The sequence below is a fragment of the Clarias gariepinus genome, chromosome 7 (assembly GCF_024256425.1).
Source record: "Clarias gariepinus isolate MV-2021 ecotype Netherlands chromosome 7, CGAR_prim_01v2, whole genome shotgun sequence".
NCBI lineage: Eukaryota > Metazoa > Chordata > Actinopteri > Siluriformes > Clariidae > Clarias > Clarias gariepinus.
In genome coordinates, this window is record NC_071106.1 from 21,469,073 (window position 1) to 21,486,663 (window position 17,591).

General features: G+C 37.7%; 1 protein-coding gene across 9 annotated transcripts in view; it reads left to right on the forward strand.

The window, feature by feature from the left end:
- Positions 1–1,596: 1,596 nt before the first annotated feature.
- Positions 1,597–17,591, forward strand: part of mef2aa (myocyte enhancer factor 2aa) — an 89,181-nt gene continuing 73,186 nt past the window's right edge. For 6 of the 9 annotated variants that reach the window (XM_053501126.1, XM_053501128.1, XM_053501119.1 and 3 more), the window contains exons 1-2: positions 4,558–4,723; positions 8,503–8,629. The gene's annotated coding sequence lies outside the window, so the exon portion shown is untranslated. Of the gene's footprint in view, positions 1,884–4,557; positions 4,724–8,502; positions 8,630–17,591 lie in introns of those variants that run through there. The other 3 variants (XM_053501120.1, XM_053501123.1, XM_053501121.1) reach the window with 3 other exon arrangements.

Below are 17,591 nucleotides of genomic sequence, written 5' to 3' on the forward strand. Positions count from 1 at the left end.
TTTAAATACATTTCTGACTGTGTACTGCTGCCCATATTTTTTTTTAGGTAGGACTTTTTTTCTCTCCATAAAATAAATATAAAAGAAATAGCATTGAAACGAGCAAGAATGAAACGAGTTAATAAAAAAAAAAAAAACAAGCCGGTTACTGCCTTCAAAGTAGACAAGAAAAAGAAGAAGAACCAGTCTGAAAACTTTGTCTGTCTAAAAAGTTGGTGTAATCTGCTGTATCTTAACATGAATATGTGACAGTGGTGAGGGGCTGTGCAAGAAGTTGGGATGGTATGCTCAGTGTTAATTACAGGCAGTAATGAGAGAGCTGAACCAGACTGCAAGACAGGATATTTTTAGAGATCCTTCGTAGTTATCTAATGCACAGCCAGGGTCTGCACTGACATAGACTGCTGTGCCTTTTTTTTTTTTTGCTGCTGCTTAGCCTTATATCCTCACCTGTGGTTATGCTGGCATGCTGGGTGTGGTGAAATAATCATCTTTCTTACCACAAATTTCTGATTAGTGACAAATTCAATAACTGCCTGCTTATTCACAGTTAGTTGGTTACTCAGTTCGTCTCTCCATGCCATTTAATAGATTAGGTTTTTTTTTCACTCATTTGAAGCTTTAAACCAGTGATGGCAGTGAATAATACATGAATGCATTCCAGGTGTAACATTTGTCAAAATTAGGGTTTGATGGACAAGTTTTCTACAGGAACAAGGCAGAAGGCAGCTCACAGCTAAAACAGATTGAGTCCATGGTAGCCCATAAAAGACATTTTGGGATTTGGGGCTGGTTCATCTAATTAGGAAAAAGATAATGATGCATGATGCAAGACAGTGAAGCTAAAATCGTGACCTTCAATTTGTGTGTGACTGTTAAGGACTATGTCGTTCAAAAATGGAAGGATAAAACAACCTGCTCTTTCAGCAGTGTATAATCTTGACTCTTTGGAGTTTGTTGTGAAATGACCGTCTCTTTTTAATTGGTGCAATAGTTGCTGTGTACTCTGGAGCTATTTGTGGTGTGATACTTGTAAATGTCAGCTGTCTCTATCATAACACGCTGAACAAAATGTGTACAGGTTGTTGGATTCCTTTCACCCAAAAATTTTATTGAATAAAATATAATATGAAAATATAATATTGAATATATTATATAATAATTCTAGCTACTAATTGAGGTTTGTTCTTTTCTGTATTGTATGGACAGCAGAAGCTACATAATAATTAAAATTAACTAAACCTAGTAAAAAGGAATTCATTGATTTGATTACAAATTTTACAGAAATGATCTCTTTTAGTCATAGACACATACAATCAAGAATTTGTCATGAACTTTTCCCCTCTTGTCAATTTCTCACCTTTAATTATAATCAAAACAAAAAGGCACCCAATGCCCTTTGTGTGTTGGTGACAGCTGCGGCTGGTCACAAGCACTCCCCAGAGCCAAGTCATGCAACACACACATGCGCACACGCGCGTCCACACACACAGACACGCACACACAAACACACACACTTGTGTTCTGGGTATGTGTGTCCATCTGGGATCCTATCCTTCAAACTGCTGTGACTGAGCTCCCTCCTGGCAGAAAGACCAGGGTACGAGGGGAGACAGAGTGTGTAAAGGAAAGCCTCGCAGGGGTGAGGAGGAAGCTGTCCAAAGCCAGCTGGCCTGGCTTTGAGAAAAGCAAGAGGAAAAGTAGGAGAGCAAAGTAGGAAAAAGAAGGGTACAAAAAGAGAAGAAAAAGAAAGTATTAAGGGTATAGAAGGTTTTTGAGTGTTAGAAAGAAGTGTGGCCTAGCCGAAGTGAAGACAGACACACGTGGAGAAGGCCTTTACAGCAGGTTCTGTGAAGGCAGCTGCAGCAGCACAGTAAATACAGGTGAGATATGGGGTTTGGGAGAAAAGTACAAAAAAGATTTCTTTAGTTGCATGAGTTTAGTGACCTATGCAATAATGAAAGTTATATTTTAATATCAAATAATATGCTAATTTGTAATATACACATTAAAGTGTTTATTCCAACTGCTGCACATGAGAGATGTTATTACATTCTAACACCTAATGCACCTAATACTGTTAAGAAGACCAAAAAGCACATGCACTTGCCAAGATGCTGGAGAAATAAATGTATTAACTTTGTGTTACTGTATCCTATTTACTAGATGATTAATTACATCAATTTAGCTAATTGCCAAAGAATAATAAAGAGCACAGATATGTTAAATGATATGACCTAAACAAAATAATGAATAAAATTATTATGTGTTTCAGTTTGCAAAATGCCTCAAATGTGTCTGGTCTAATTAAAGAATAGTACAAGGTCCCTTTATGCATCACATTAGATAGAAAGCTGACAATTTCTGCATTTAATATAAACTTTTGCATTAACAACAGTCATGAAATAAAAGAATAACCTCATGAATGCTTTTGTGGTGCACAAGTAATATGTAAAATATGTCCTGCTTTGCTCGCACTAATCTCACGACCACAGGTGGCTGGGGTTTAGTGTAGGCGGCAAAGCCTCTGGTGCCAACAAGTGTGGTGTATATGTGCCCAGCCCTTCATGGCAACAGCTTCAACAGGCCTGAAAATGGGAAATGCATGGGGATGAACAAACTCATAGAAATATATAAGGAAAAACACTGGCTGTACTTGCATCAGAATAAACATGGGCATCCTCTTGTAAGGCAATCTATAGTTCTCTGCACCGAAAACAAATGTGTTCAATTTCTGTATTTGCTTTATTATTTAAATCTATCTTCAAGGTAGGACTTTAAATTGGTGTATTTTGATACTCTTTGATTGTAGAAGCAAAATGAGAAGGTATTAAAATTTATCATGAATCATAACAAACAACAACAACAGACTGTAACATGACAATGATCTTTATCTTGATGGTATGATATGATACTTAATCATATATCATATACTTAATATGATGAGTTTGCTGTTGGTTTGATTTGAACACAGGTGTTGAAATCTGTGAAATCTATCAAATATAGCAAAGTCAGCACTGTAAACTTTAAGGGGAAGAAATCTAGCAAAATAAATAATAATTAATATGTTTCTAGCATTTGTAATTTATTATTTACCTAATTACAATCATTTCAATTTCTCCACACTTTATCACATCTAAGACTAGCTCAAGATGGCATTAACTCCAATATAACACAAATAATTCAATCAGAATTCAATTATTATATCAAATTTGAACAATTTACACTTTTTTTGCATTCAACTCATTTACATATTTATTTTTAGATAAATGCACTTAATAAGTGGACAGTTGAATAAGTTAAATTATCTCTAATTTAAGACTTAAACGATATAGTTACGTTTAAATTAATGTATTTATTTTGTTATTTGTCAATGAACTGTCTATTTTATGGGTAAGACAGTGGCTTAGTGTTTTGCACTGTTGACCTGCACCTCCAGATTAGGGGGTTGAATCCTGCCTGTATGTTCTTTTGATGCTTGGAGGGTTTTATATACTCTATAGTTGGTCATAACAACAAAGTTAAACCAAATGGTTTTCTGGACTAATATAAACTCTATTATATTAATTTGTGCTATGGATAAGGTCTACAGCACAAATACGATATATTAATAAAAAAAATAATACCCCAAACAACAAAGCCTTGTAACCTCCATAGTCTGGGTGTAGACTGGTTATGTAGTATCATTCTGATTACATTTCATAATTACTGCTGTATTCTTAGAATTGTAGAGTCGGATGTGAGATGTTAAAAAAAGAAGTGATTTATTCAAGGGAGTTTATCTGTGGTCGACAACCTGGCTGTTAGGACCTTGTTCCTGTAAATCCCAGTCAAAACAACTCGCGTTGTGCAGCAGCACCACACCACACCTCTTCCTCAACTCCTGCGAACTTACACGTGACTGTGCCACACGCGACGTAAGCGTATCCAGCCCCGTTTCTCTGATTGGGCAATGAAAACCCTATTACGAATCCTATTGGCTAAACAGGCTGTCAGTTCAGAAGAGCCGGTCCTATTGTTCCTGTTGTATTCTAGAAATGACGTCAATGGTATCTAAGGCTGCACACCTTCAACTTCAATAAATATTTAAGTACTTAACTGTAGTACAGTCTAAAACAAATAAACACGGCTGTTTTATGTAGTTACATCACTTTAGCAATTCCGTATATAAATTTCCCCTTCTTTTAGGTTCTTTTAGGGCTGTGAACACCATCTTGCTATTTTCTTTCAGCCCAGTACTTTATGCGTGTTTCCTGTACTTTGAGATTTTTTCCAACCACTTTTTTTTAAGCAGGTGATGCGACATTGTAAGCTTCAGAAGACTTTCCTGCTTTTCAGTAACTTATCCGGTGCTCTGTGTGCTGTCTGAAACAGGCTAAACGGTTTTAAACAAACCATTTTAGAACCCAAATGCGTTTTTTGTATATTTTGGTTATATTCCACTCACTGCGCAGCCCATAAGTTTCCATATCAAGTTGCTAATTGAGACACGAGCAGGAGGAGAGGGTGGGGCTTGAGAGACTTCGTCTGGTGATGTCACATAGCGGAGGCGGGGCCTATGTTTGACAAGAGCCTGCTTCTTCGGAGTTAGTTCGCGTCCCGAAAATAGAAAGCAAGCCTGCATGTCAATGTGACTGAAAATACATTGATGTCGCTCCGCGTCCCCGCGACTCACTGATACTCTGTATCTATATCCAGCGAGGGAGTGCGGCAGAAAAAACGGGTGAGTAGCAGAAAATAGCAACAATGTTGCACTGTGAGTTGGTGTGAGACAGACAGAGCGCGAGAGGGAGTAGTGGAGCGCATAGAGGCAGCAGGCATTAAACGCGTACAGTACGACATACAGTGACGGGCTTTAGATCAACGCATTTTATCTGTCAGTAGTTATGAATACGGGTAGGTTTAATGCTTAGCTGTGCGTTTAGAAACTTTGTTGGGAATGTTATCGCATCTCTGAAGGTGTTTATAACGTATCGGAGAAGAACGCGCTCGCTATGAGCTGTTCTTTTTTATTATTATTATTCATCACATAGACAGCTGTGTGTGTTCGTGGTTTACACTGTAGATCTTTATTGATCTTTTTTTTTTTCATTTGCGAAAACATACACAGGAAGGAAAATAAAACCTAAAAGTTAATAACATGAATATAAACACATCCAGTGAGGTGGAACGAACACACGGAGATTTGCGACTCGACTTTCCTTCTTAATGGCGTAAACGGGAGCAGTGTGTGTGTGTGTGTGTGTGTGTGTTCTGCTTTTGGGAAGAGAAGTTGAACTCAGGAATCGATGCCTCTGTCTGAAGTTGTTTTAAGTAAACCCAGTGCCGCTTCGCCGATAAAACCAGCTGCCCTTCATTACTCTGTCGGACTGACATGTTTATTATGAAGCGCTTAAAGCTGCAGTCATTTCTGACCCATGACAGTAAACAGCTTCAAACATGATCACAGTAATGCCTTTAAACTAAAGTATTAGAGCTGGGATAAGAAACGCAGACATCTTACTCAGGTTTAGGTTTTTTCACTTGTCAGGCTGCTGGTGTTGAATTCACATCCACATTCCAGTCCTGTACTGAATATCCACATATTCAGTCCATAGTGTATAGAAACACTGGCATTATTGCCTCCATTAATGATTATAACTAAATAATGGAATAAATCTGTGTTAAATGAACTTTACCTTGTGAAAAGTAGGCATTAAACTTCCATTTTTGTTATCTTAATTTATAGTTTATTTCATGCTATAAATGATTTATGAACTTAACTGACATTATTAAGAACATTAGATTGTGTCTGGCTCTGATTCAAGTTTAAGGACTCAATTTTTTAATGTGGAATTTTTCAAACTCTACATGTACAGAGTTAAGGAAACTCTTTTAGTTTGAAAGTAAATGTTAATTGATCTCATGCTGTGTTAAATATACTGTACACCTTGAACGTTGTTTTTAATGCTCAGGTCTTATCTTAAAATATGTTGAAATAACGTTTCATGAGTGAGGTTTGTTTCTGGACACACTAACGGATTTGTCTTCAAGACTGTTACTGTGTAAACCTAAACGCTACAGTATTTAATAAGACTGTACTGTATAACATAGCCAGGCTGCATGGGCCATTGTGTTGAAATCAACTATTAGAGCGTAAAACAAACTTTTAGTGTATTGACCTAACATTTCCATTGTTTGTTTGTGTTCAGATGGATTTATAAGGCTTTTCGCTGTGTGGTCAGTCTCCATGTATTGTAGGGAGCTGGCACACAGTGTCATGTCAGTGCTCAGTTGGCACACTTTGATGGAAAACTGGAGCCAGAGTCTCTCGAGAGCAGCGCTAATTGATGCCATCAATTATAGCGCAATAACATGTTCATTTCTGATTTGATTTAATGTTATTCATAATGTCAGGTCGCCTTGTTAAGCACTAGTGAGGGGTCCGTCTCAGTTTTTGGCACCGCGCTTCTCACTCGGCCACGGGGTCACCATTGCTGCACACTTTTTCAGTTTTATTGAATTTCTGAAGCAGAGTTCAAACAGTAAATGAGGAGCTCAGTGCTTCCAAAAAATGCAGCAGTGCAGAGCAGGATGTGAATTATGATTTGGTTCTCTTTGGACTACAAACAGTAATACAGATACAAAATAATACAAAAAACTTTTTAATACAAAAAACTAAACTAAATGGAAGTAGAAATATTGTAAGTCAGTGTAGTAAAATAATAATAAATTTTATGATTATATTTTTCTGGATAAATATTTATTCAGTTTTATCAGCAGACTACTGTATGTAAGTAATGTAATAGTAACCTATAAGAGATGTTGTTAAATAACACATCCCAGTGAAACGTATGCACATTAATACATTTAAAATTTAAATGACAGTAAAATCTTAATTTGTAAAGGAGTTCATAAATATACTAAGACTGTGTGAACTGTAAGTAACTGTCCGCATACACTTCGGACTGTTTTTAGAATGTGCCAGTGTACAGTGAAATCAAAAACCTGAAATTAACTCATGAGTTCCTACCCTGTAGGTGTTTTATGCTGTGAATATTGGGGCAGTTTCCTGGGGTAGTTGTCAGTTCAAACATACTTAATTTTCTTTGCACCATTTTGGACTAAGATCATATATCAGATAGATCGGAAACTGCAGTATCGCCACACGAAATAAGAATTTTTTGATAAAGTTTTGACTGCTCAACTGCAGTAATATTTTTACTTACCTGGAAAATATTTCTAAATGCAATTTGTCATCCATTAGTTCTCATGCATTACCATTGTTTTCTCAATTTCTGTTAGCAGTTTTGCCTATAAGCACTTCTAGCTGCCGCTGTAGCATTAAACTTCATTACTGTATGAAAGATAATGAAAGATCATTACCCTATATCTAACTTTAATGAACTTTAATATTTATAATAAATATTTAATAATGCATGTTTTTATGTCTAAATTGAAATACTTATGAACAGTGTTCGTCTCGCAGACCTACTATTTATCTTCACAGAGGTTTAGGCCAGTGGTCAGGGCCATAATTTTTTTTAACTCAAGAATAAAGATGCGAATAGATTGTGTGGCACTATTTAAAACCAGTCTGAAATGAATAGCAGATAGAACCTCGGCTCTGGAGCACGAGGACTCGCTCCAAATTAAACCTGCTCTGGATGTGCTGGACGGATCCCAAGCCACACAAAGTAAATAAATAAGCAGTAAAGAAAGCTGTCAAGCATAAGACATATACAGAATACTTTCTCAACTGAGGCATGTGGTGTCTGTGAAAGGGACTGATTAATAATTCCCATATTGTACTTGTGAAGAAAAATGAATCTTTTACTGTTTCAGTTTGGCGAGAAAGCAGCACCACCCAAGTCAGTGTAAAACCCGCGGTGTAAAGAATGTTTCGATTGTCATTTCTTCATATTCTTCATGCTCTTCTTCCTAGTAAGATCCATTAAAAGGCTTTGCAAACCTGCTGAAATTCGCACATCAAATTTGTGCTCATCAATAATTAACAAAATCCCTACAGTGCAATTTATAAAATGTGATTATCCATTTTTAATTGTAAAACCACGTTGTAGAGACTGAAGACGAGTCATTAATATCTATTATTTTAATGTTTACTTGCAAATTGTTGAAAACATGACTTATGATTTGTCTGTACGTGCTTGCTCGGTTTACAGAATAAAGTAGTTTAGATGAAGAATTGTGAGGAGCAGGTTGGGTGTGTGTGTGTGTGTGTGTGTGTGTGGTGGAGGTGGGGGTGGGGGGTATGAACATCTCCTGCCATGCTCTTCACAGCACTCCTCCATCTCACAGTCTGCTCTCAGCTTCTTCCAGGATAGAGAAAGGGTGAGAGAAAGAGAGAGAGAGAGAGAGAGAGAGAGAGGCTGGACTGGAGTGTGTGGGCGAGTCTGATCTGCAATTAACGCTGGCTGTCAGAAGGAGAAGGCTGGCGTTTACACCATCTCTTCTGAATCACTGAGTGCAACACTTTTCTCCCCTCCAATACCCCTCCCTCAGGGAAAAAAATCTCTTTCCCGAGGAGGAGGAACCAGCAGGAAGCGAAGTGCTGCACAGGAAGGAAGAGTGCAAGATTCGAGCTGGACTTTGGGGCCTGAAAGAAGTTTGTTTGTGCCTTGATCATTGCGTGAGTCCTGTTTTAAATTTTTGCTTAGTTTTCTTGCTTTACGTCTTATTTACATTGTACTGCTTGGAATGCTCATTTTGTGCTTTGAATACATGAAAATAATGATGCATGATTGATAGCACAGTTGTGAAGTAGGCAAAGGAAATCCACTGTGCAGAGTGAACATTCTTCCTGTGTTTCAGTACTGTAATGAATTCCAGTGTCACTGCGTAGTCACCCTGTGTACCTGCTTTGCAAGAATATTGCACTTATTGTGGTGCTCACAGTGCAACACTCGGTTCATAACTGTCTAATTGGTATCAACCTCAAATGTCTTTCACATGTCCTTGAGTGAAAATCCTAAAGCTTTTGTCCCTAGCAGTCAGTGTCTTTGCCCCGAACGAATCTTTGTCATAGAAGCCTGCCCCTTTTTCTCAGAGTAAAGTGTGAAGGCACTTTGACAGATGTGCTCCAAATATTTCCCAGATCAGCTGTAAGGAATGTGACAAACTTATGGCCCATGTCCATTAAACACTCACTTTTTTTAACATCTAACTGTCTGTCTCTTTTACACAGATACACTCTCACGCACTCACACGCTCTCACACTCTTGGTCTTTCTCGCTCTCGCGCATGCTCATGGCCAGCGTGATTCATTGTTTACTGGAGCATCACCATTGAGCTGGAGATTCCAACATTCTCTCGTGAGACCTGGAGGCAGGATGCAGAATCTTGAACCCAGCAGATAATGTTTTAGCCATAGTTTTGCTTGTGTGGGCAGCACCGAGACACCTCACTTTGGGTGTTTTATCGAACAAAAAAAATGGTCTAAATGAAGCCGAAAAGGCCAGCACTTTAAATATGTAGTGCTCTAGTGCAACTTTTTGGGGGATTTTGCCTCTAGAGACTTTCCTCTTCATTATCTGTAGGCTCTGGGGCGGCAAGCTAAGTCAGTGGAATGCTCAGTGTCCCTGCGGGGTCGGCCCAGCATTCGGCCTCGAGGAGTGTCTTCAAAACAAGAAACCTCTGGCTTCCCCTCATCTTTCTCAGATATGATACTAAAAAGGTTAGCTCGGGATACAAGAAACATGCCAAGCAAACAGAAAAGATCACTGCTTTAGACCTGTTTGAAAATCTTAGCTCCTCGTCACTTTCCCCCACCCTAGTGCTTCACACAACTCTGGGTTTGTTATAACCTCTAAATAGGGCTTTACTGAGACTTGCCAAATAAAAACCATCTATTAGGGTCTTCGTCTCTAGAGTTTGAACTTTATTCAGTAGCTTCTTAATGTGTAGTAGCTATGACGACTTCCAAACCCTTTTAGCCTTACGATTAACAAGCAACTATGACATGGGCCTCGGTGCCATATGTGTAAAAATACTGCACACTTTCAGAAATGTGGATTAAGTTTCAGCGTGAGTATGTAACAAATGATATTTAAGCACGTGTCCAATGATTATACTTTATATTTTTTGTTTGGAGTCCGGGTGGCGCAAAGTTATAATTAAACGAGAGCATGTGAGAGGGACTTACACTGGCAAATTATCTGGCTAGACCCGTGTCAGCTGAATATATTTTTGTGTAACTGCGAAAGCCTTTTGGATAGTCACGCGTTGATGGTCATCCGCCTTCATTTTATCTCAAGAACTTAATTTAGAAATGCATGTTGGAACAAGTAAAGAGTAACGGATTAATTAACAGACAAACCCAAATGCCTGTGACTGGGTGGACCTAATAAGTCTTAGGCCAAATGTGGGCATTTGGTTGACCGAACCAATTTTAGTTCATTTTAACATAAATGAATGTTGAAGTTTTTTTTTTTATTATTATTTAAAAATATATTTAGGGTTTTAAGTTAATTTTTATATAAAAAAGTTTAAGATACAGTAGGAAAGACAATTTTATGTTCTTTAGATCACAGGTACAACCTTTATGTCTATGACATTATTTCAAACCGATGTTACACATACATTGTGCTTCGTCAGGTGGGCTAAAGTTTTCATGACTTACTTGCCGTCTTCCACACTTCCACGCTAACCCAGTTTTACCCATGAAGCACCACGGCACTGTCACATGCGTTAAAACGAATGAACACAAATCCCCATGTAACACCATCCATAGGAGCAGCTGACGTTTACACACTCTGTTAAGAGTGTGGGTGGTGCATTTAGCTGAAAGAATGACTCTCCCTTGACCTTTCAACTGCCCTTGCTTTTGACCTGCGCCTGTAAGCCATCTCATACGGCTCAATCAGCACATGCACCGCTGAGCGGAGAAGAGCAGCTTAGGGATCGATGCGCTCTGTTCTGCCCTGTCCCTTTTACCCTTCTTTTCCTGCAGGCATGAAGGAAGAGTTTTCGTGACTACTGTGGATATGCACTAATAATTATCTACACAGTATGCAGTGATAATTAGAAAGTAGATATTTATTGTTCAGACTTTAACATACCACCACTATCCCCTCTACTTTAATTGTACTGAATCTAGAGAGCAGTTGAGGACAACATTCCCACCTTAAAAGTGAAAACTATACCACTTGGCAGCAATATTTAAATTATGTCAGCAGCTCTTCAGTGATTACTTTGTATTTGCATTCAGTTACGGTATATGAGAATTAAAAAATATGGATATGATTACTAACATGAATTGTATTTATATTAGTTAATAATTATCTGTAAATTAAGTTGGTGGGTTTAGATTTGCCTATCGATTATGTTTTCTATCATATTCTTTGTGTAGCATTTTAGCGTGCTATGGTGAAAGAGAGGTTAACATTGTTGTTTAACAGCTCCAGGGTCACAAGTTCAATCCTGAGTTCAGGATGTTCATGTTGAGCTCTTGTGTGTGTGTGTTCTTCCTGTGTCTGTGTGGGTTTCCTCTGGGTTCTTTAGTTTCCTCCCAGTCTGGAAAAACATGCATGCGTTCTACGTGAATTTATTACATTGAATCGCTCCTGTGTGTGAATGTGCGTGCGTTTTTTCATCTTGCCCCCAGTGCTCCTATACGATAGGCTTCAGATCCACTAAGACCCTACGGTTGCTAATGATAAATGAATGGAAGGTGTAATTTTAAGACAAATCCCAGTACTTAGTGTGAACGGTAAACCAAGCAGTTATTATAATATAAAAAATGTTCCGCAAGTCTTGTCCTGAGCCCATAGCTTTTGCATAGTGTGTCTGTTTTGTAGTTGGTTAGTAAAGAGGTGCGTTAACCTCTGTGCCAGAACAGTGGTCCAAATCTGCATCTAATCCTCTTTGCACCCCGCACTGATCCTCCTCTCTGCCTCCTCATGCTGCTGCTCACTCCAGGTCGAGAGAGATGGCTTTGCTCAGAGCCCCGCCAAAATAAAACGAAAACCCCGAGCAGCTAATTGGCCTTGTTCACCACTCGGTGACTCAGTATAGATTACATCATTTCCCCCACTCTAGCACTTGCCTTTGGCCTGATCTGTGCAACTGATGCTGTCTCTACTGCAGTAAGCAGTTTTAACTGACTTTTTGTTAACATAAGCATTAATGTTAATGGTAGTAGACACAATGGTTGTGCGTTAATAAAGGCTGTTATTAGTTTTGTTAAACACTTTTTTTTTCAGTCTGTGATTGGCATTCCTGATGGAGACTATGTCTAATGTTTTAGTAAGAGAACGATTTACCAGTGAAATCTGGATTATATTGTGAGGCCATAACTTGTTTCATATCTTCTCATGCTGTTTTCATAGTGAGTCTCAGGGGATCAACACTCAGCCCACTATCTTTAGAAGCCTCTCTAGGTCCCTTTATTACTGCAGGCTTTGCAGGAATGGGTAGTAAATATAAAATGTGTCACTAAGGAATACACTTGTTTACAATACAATGTGAAAATGCAAAGTTTCAATAAGTTTGAATGAACCTACATTACAGCAAGAACCTATTTCTGACTTTTCTTTCCTTATATTTACTGAATAAAATACCACTGTACAAATCATCCCCTCATCAATCCATCAATTTATCTATCTGTCTGTCTGTCTGTCTGTCTGTCTGTCTATCTATCTATTTACCTATTAATTCCTGTTCTGACTTAGATGGCACTAATGGCGTATGATGATTTTTGTGCGCATGTGACCCGAGATACAGACTTTTAATATTTATGCTAAACTTAGGTTTAAATGATGGTCTAATGAACTCAAATTAAGTATGTATTAAGTCATATTATTTTGGCAAGCTTTAATAATTATTGTATAGTACATTCCTTCAAATGCAGTACATTCTTAAATAAGGGTATACAAAGGGGAACGAGCTCAACTGCTCTGAGGTCATATCATACAATCAATCACAATAGTTACATGACAGGAAATGGGGCTTCTGAGGTGCTCCCAGGAGAGGTTCTGAGACACACACACACACACACACACACACACACACACACACACACACACACAAGGGGCTGATGGCTTTGCACGGTGCAGCCTGCACCTGTGTTCTGCACCCCCCAACACCCCCCCTCCCCCCCCATTACCCCTGCTCTGTGAGCTACAGTAGCTTCAAACCGCAGCTGTGTTTTGCGCTGCATGTCATGTTGCATGTTCAGAATGTTTGAGCTGGATTGTGTTTTGTCAAGTGCGCACTTCATGAGTGACATTTTCCTAAAGCCTGCAGCATGCTTTCATTACCACTTGTTGGAAATCAGTAGTTTAGCTTCTCTTAACAGCATATATACCTAAACAAAGCCTTTTACTCTTGCTGTGTGGCGGCCTACAGCAGGGAGTGAGAATTTTATTAGATACTAATAGTTCTTACTCTGACCGTGTCACTGGGTTATTCGACATTTCTCAATAGCAGGCTGACATCGCTCAGAGCTGAAAACTGATCTGATCATTTTTATTCCTACACATTTTCATAATTTCTTTTTAATTCTGTAAAACTGTTTTGCGACAATGACCAATGTTAAAAGCACTATGCTAATAAAATAAATAAAATAAAATAGAATAGAATTGAATTAAAAACATGTTTGACCAAACATTCACCGTTCATGGGTGTGCCTCTTTTGTTTAACATACTATTCTATTCATGCTCTTTTTGTTCAACCTCGAGCCAGTGTCAGAGTCTCAAAAGCAAGAATTTATGCGATTGGTTTAGATCGATTTATGTTGCTATCATGCCTGGGGATCGGGTAAATAGGAATGGGCAGACCCTCCTCGAATGTGTTAATTCAAGGCAAGACGGTAGCCTGTAGTTTAAAAAGTTGTTTTTTGGAAAGTCTTTTTTTCATCAAGTCACACATTGAGTAAGCTTCTTATTCTGTTAGAATTTGTTGACTTAGTTTAACTTGTACTTAAACAACTAACTGTGTAAAAAGAAATTTTGTATATATTTTATACAATAAATAATATAATACATTTTATAATATATACAGTAATGTATCGTATATACAGTATTGTATATAAAGTGTTTTACCTTAATGGAGCTCTGAAGTAATTCAGTCATGTTTTCAATAATACATTTCAGTTCAGTTAAATTTTATTTATATAGCGCTTTTAACAATGGTCATTGTCTCAAAGCAGCTTTACAAAAATGAAAAGAAAATTTGAAAAGTAAATTTGTGTTTGTAAAGTGTTTGTGTGAGAAAAATGTGTCTAGATAATAATGAGATTGTCTCTGATGAGCAAGCCAAGGGCGAAGGCGACAGTGGCAAGGAAAAACTCCCTGAGATGGCAATGAAAAAACCTTGAGAGGAACCAGACTCAACAGGGAACCCATCCTCATTGGGGTGAAAACGGATAGAAATGATATAACATATATTATGCAGCTGATCAATATAACAGAAATAAATAAATAAATAAATAAATAAATGTATTTCATTAAGCAATATTTTTTATAAATTTTAATTTTAGTTATTATCTTCTTTGAATGAGGCAGCAGCAAAAATGCCAACTGTCTTGTTTTAGCTGAAACATCACCCATTGTTTGAAAGGAACAATATTAAATCATGTTATCACATAGCGCACTTCTCTGTTTACCAACAGCGTTTTTGTTTGATGGATAGGTAAGATCATCGTACACTGTGAATACTCTAGCTTCCCAAAGCTTATCTCAGAGTCCATGAAATATACACTGCAGAATATACAGAATAACTTTATCTTTTTGAGCTGCTTTTGGTTGTCTACTAAATGTCCTCACTTTGATTCATGCTTAGATTTGAAATCTGCTAACACTAAAGAAATTATTGAAGCACTAATATATTTGAAAGATATTAAGGACATGACTGTAGTAGTCACAGTAAGACGCAAAACTGGGAGACTCACAGCTAAAATAGTCTTGCTGTCTTTCCTTCAGCTACAAACATGGCGATGTGACTCATAGGCTCACTCATACACCACTTACGTAGGTACTATGTCACTTTTGACTGCCTGGGAGTTTTAAATGACGCTGATCCCTCTTATGATGTAATTCCTGTAATATATGTGTTTAGTGGCTTGTCATGGCCTCCTGTGTGCATGTTGTAGCCCTATTGTCTTGTAACTCTATTGCTGGAATAAATATGTCGTCTTTAGCTTTACTGACAGACAAAAAGGTCTCTGTTGCATTACAGTGATGATCAGAGATTATTTTTTATGACTGACTGGTCCAACCAAACCCCAAAATGTGTCTCCGTTTTGCTGCTTGTTTCATCATCTTTGCGTCAAGTTCTTTATGGATTCTGGCCTTTTCCTGTCATTAAAAGCCAACCCAGTCCTATTACTTTTCTATCCACTGTAACCAGAGCACTGACTATACTCCCATCGAACATAGATCAGTACTTGAAAGGGTCAGCAGTCGTATCCCTCACTAGGCTGTCAGGAGATACAGGCAGACGGATGAGAAGGTTCCCAGCCTGATGCGGAACAGTTGACCTCTGCCATGTAAGGACAAGAAATGAAAGCTGGGACAAGAAGGTATCAGCTTCACTAGCATGACATCAGTCTCCCTACGGTCTCAACAGGCACTAGGCTTCTGAGCCAAGGAAAACACGATACCATTCCCTGTAGGAAAAAAGTGCAATTACACAATCACAGTGTGCAGCAGACTTTGAAAATGAGAAATGCACTTGATGGATGTGTTTCGTGACACGATGAAAGGCTTCCCATTTAACTAAAAATAGGCCAGTATTGGAACGCAGGTAGTGGATTTTTCGAAACCTATTTTTAATATAAATATTATCCATTAATCTGATATAACCTAGATATCTAGACACTAAATGTTCCTGGTTATCAGCTTCCAGGAATTATCCCATGCCTGTTTTAGCAATTGTACAGGTTCCTCGATGTCTCTCCATTTTTCTGTGCCTTTTTACTCTTTCCAACCCCACACTGTGTTGGATACCATCCTGATACATGGGCTACTGATAGCTCAGCTGTTCTCTGGCCCTACTCACTGGGGCTTTATCTGTCTAACGCTTCTTGCTTAGCTAAGCTGAGCACTTCCCATTACTCCAACTGCCTGAGCAACTGTTTTCTTTTTGCACATTATTTTTCCACTTTGGGACATGGACAAACATACCGCTGCTGAAACACACATCAGCTCATACTGCATGTTTCAATCATACCCACACACATTTTTACACTATACGTTTAAAACATTTTTACCTCACAGTTTCCATTTTTATTTATGTGCATTCTGTTCCTGTTTCGATTTATATCTTTATATTTTTATTTTATTATATTTTGTAACTTTTTTTGTAACAGCCAAAATTTGTAAAAAATTTTTTTATTGAAAATTCTATCTTTAGTTTAATTGTATTCTCTAGTGCAATATTTCTATTGTTTTGGAATCTTTGTATTTCAGGTCACAAAAGCATTTCACTGAATATCATACAGAGTATGGTTGTGTATGTGGCGAATAGAATTTAGAATTTTTGAATTTCTTACAAATTTGGGACAATGGAAAAGAGCAGAGACATTACAAATCGCAGGGATCCAGCAGTTAAAGAAGCAACTACATTTTTAAAGAGCAGATTAAGCTGATAAGTTGTTTAAGCAAGAACCAGAGTACTTCTGCAATCACTGAAATACATTTTCTAGTGTTCTTACAGACATTCTGGGGAAAAGTGCTGTTTCTCTACCATCTGACAGAACGTTTTATTTATGCATTTGATTGAAATCGAACTGAAACTCTGCAACTTGTTGCAATCAATAGCACTGATAATTATTTCCATTTTAACTAGTAGCATAAAATTCTCATATAGCAGTTTCATTCTGTGCCAGAAAATGATGGTATGGTGTATACGTGTGTAAGTTCTTCAAACAGCAGCCAAAAAATGGCTCATTTAAGGAATTGAATTTGTAGTCGAATCTGCCCCAAAAGATCTGCCACCTATGCACATTTTCTACTTAAATCTATAATGTGATTTATAGTGATAGATTGAGGTTTTAGTCACCTCCCCTTCTCTCTAATCATGAAATACTCATGTTAACAGTTACATCTGCTCGTGGATCATGGATTTGGTGTCATTTTTTAGAAGTGATGGTGCAAAAAGAGATGCTAGAAAGTAAGGAGTTGCCTTTTTTCTTCTTAAAAGTGTTGCATTAGTGTTCACTACATTTTTCATGAATTGAGCAGAGCAAATTGTAGGGAGGAGACTCTATCTTGTTCTATCTTGTTCATTTAATTTAACTTAAATCAAGAATTATAGATTGCCCCTTTTTTTTTTTCGTTTTTGTCGATTAAAAAAATGTTCCGTTCCCAAAAACTTTAAAAAAGTTTTACACCGTTTCCCCACTACATGTAGCAAATACTGTTATATATCTTTATTTTTCCCCTACTATGTACAGCATCTTTGTAAAGTTGGTGAAAGGTTATTGTACAAGTTCACAACCTTTCCCAGTTGGTGAGTCACAGGCTTCCATGCTGCTTGGATTGCATAAACCTTTTATATAATACAACATAGTGGAACACAGCCACCATGAAGAGGATTGAAATGTCTAAGGGGAAGAACATAACATCAAATATTTATTCTAAGACATAAGAAA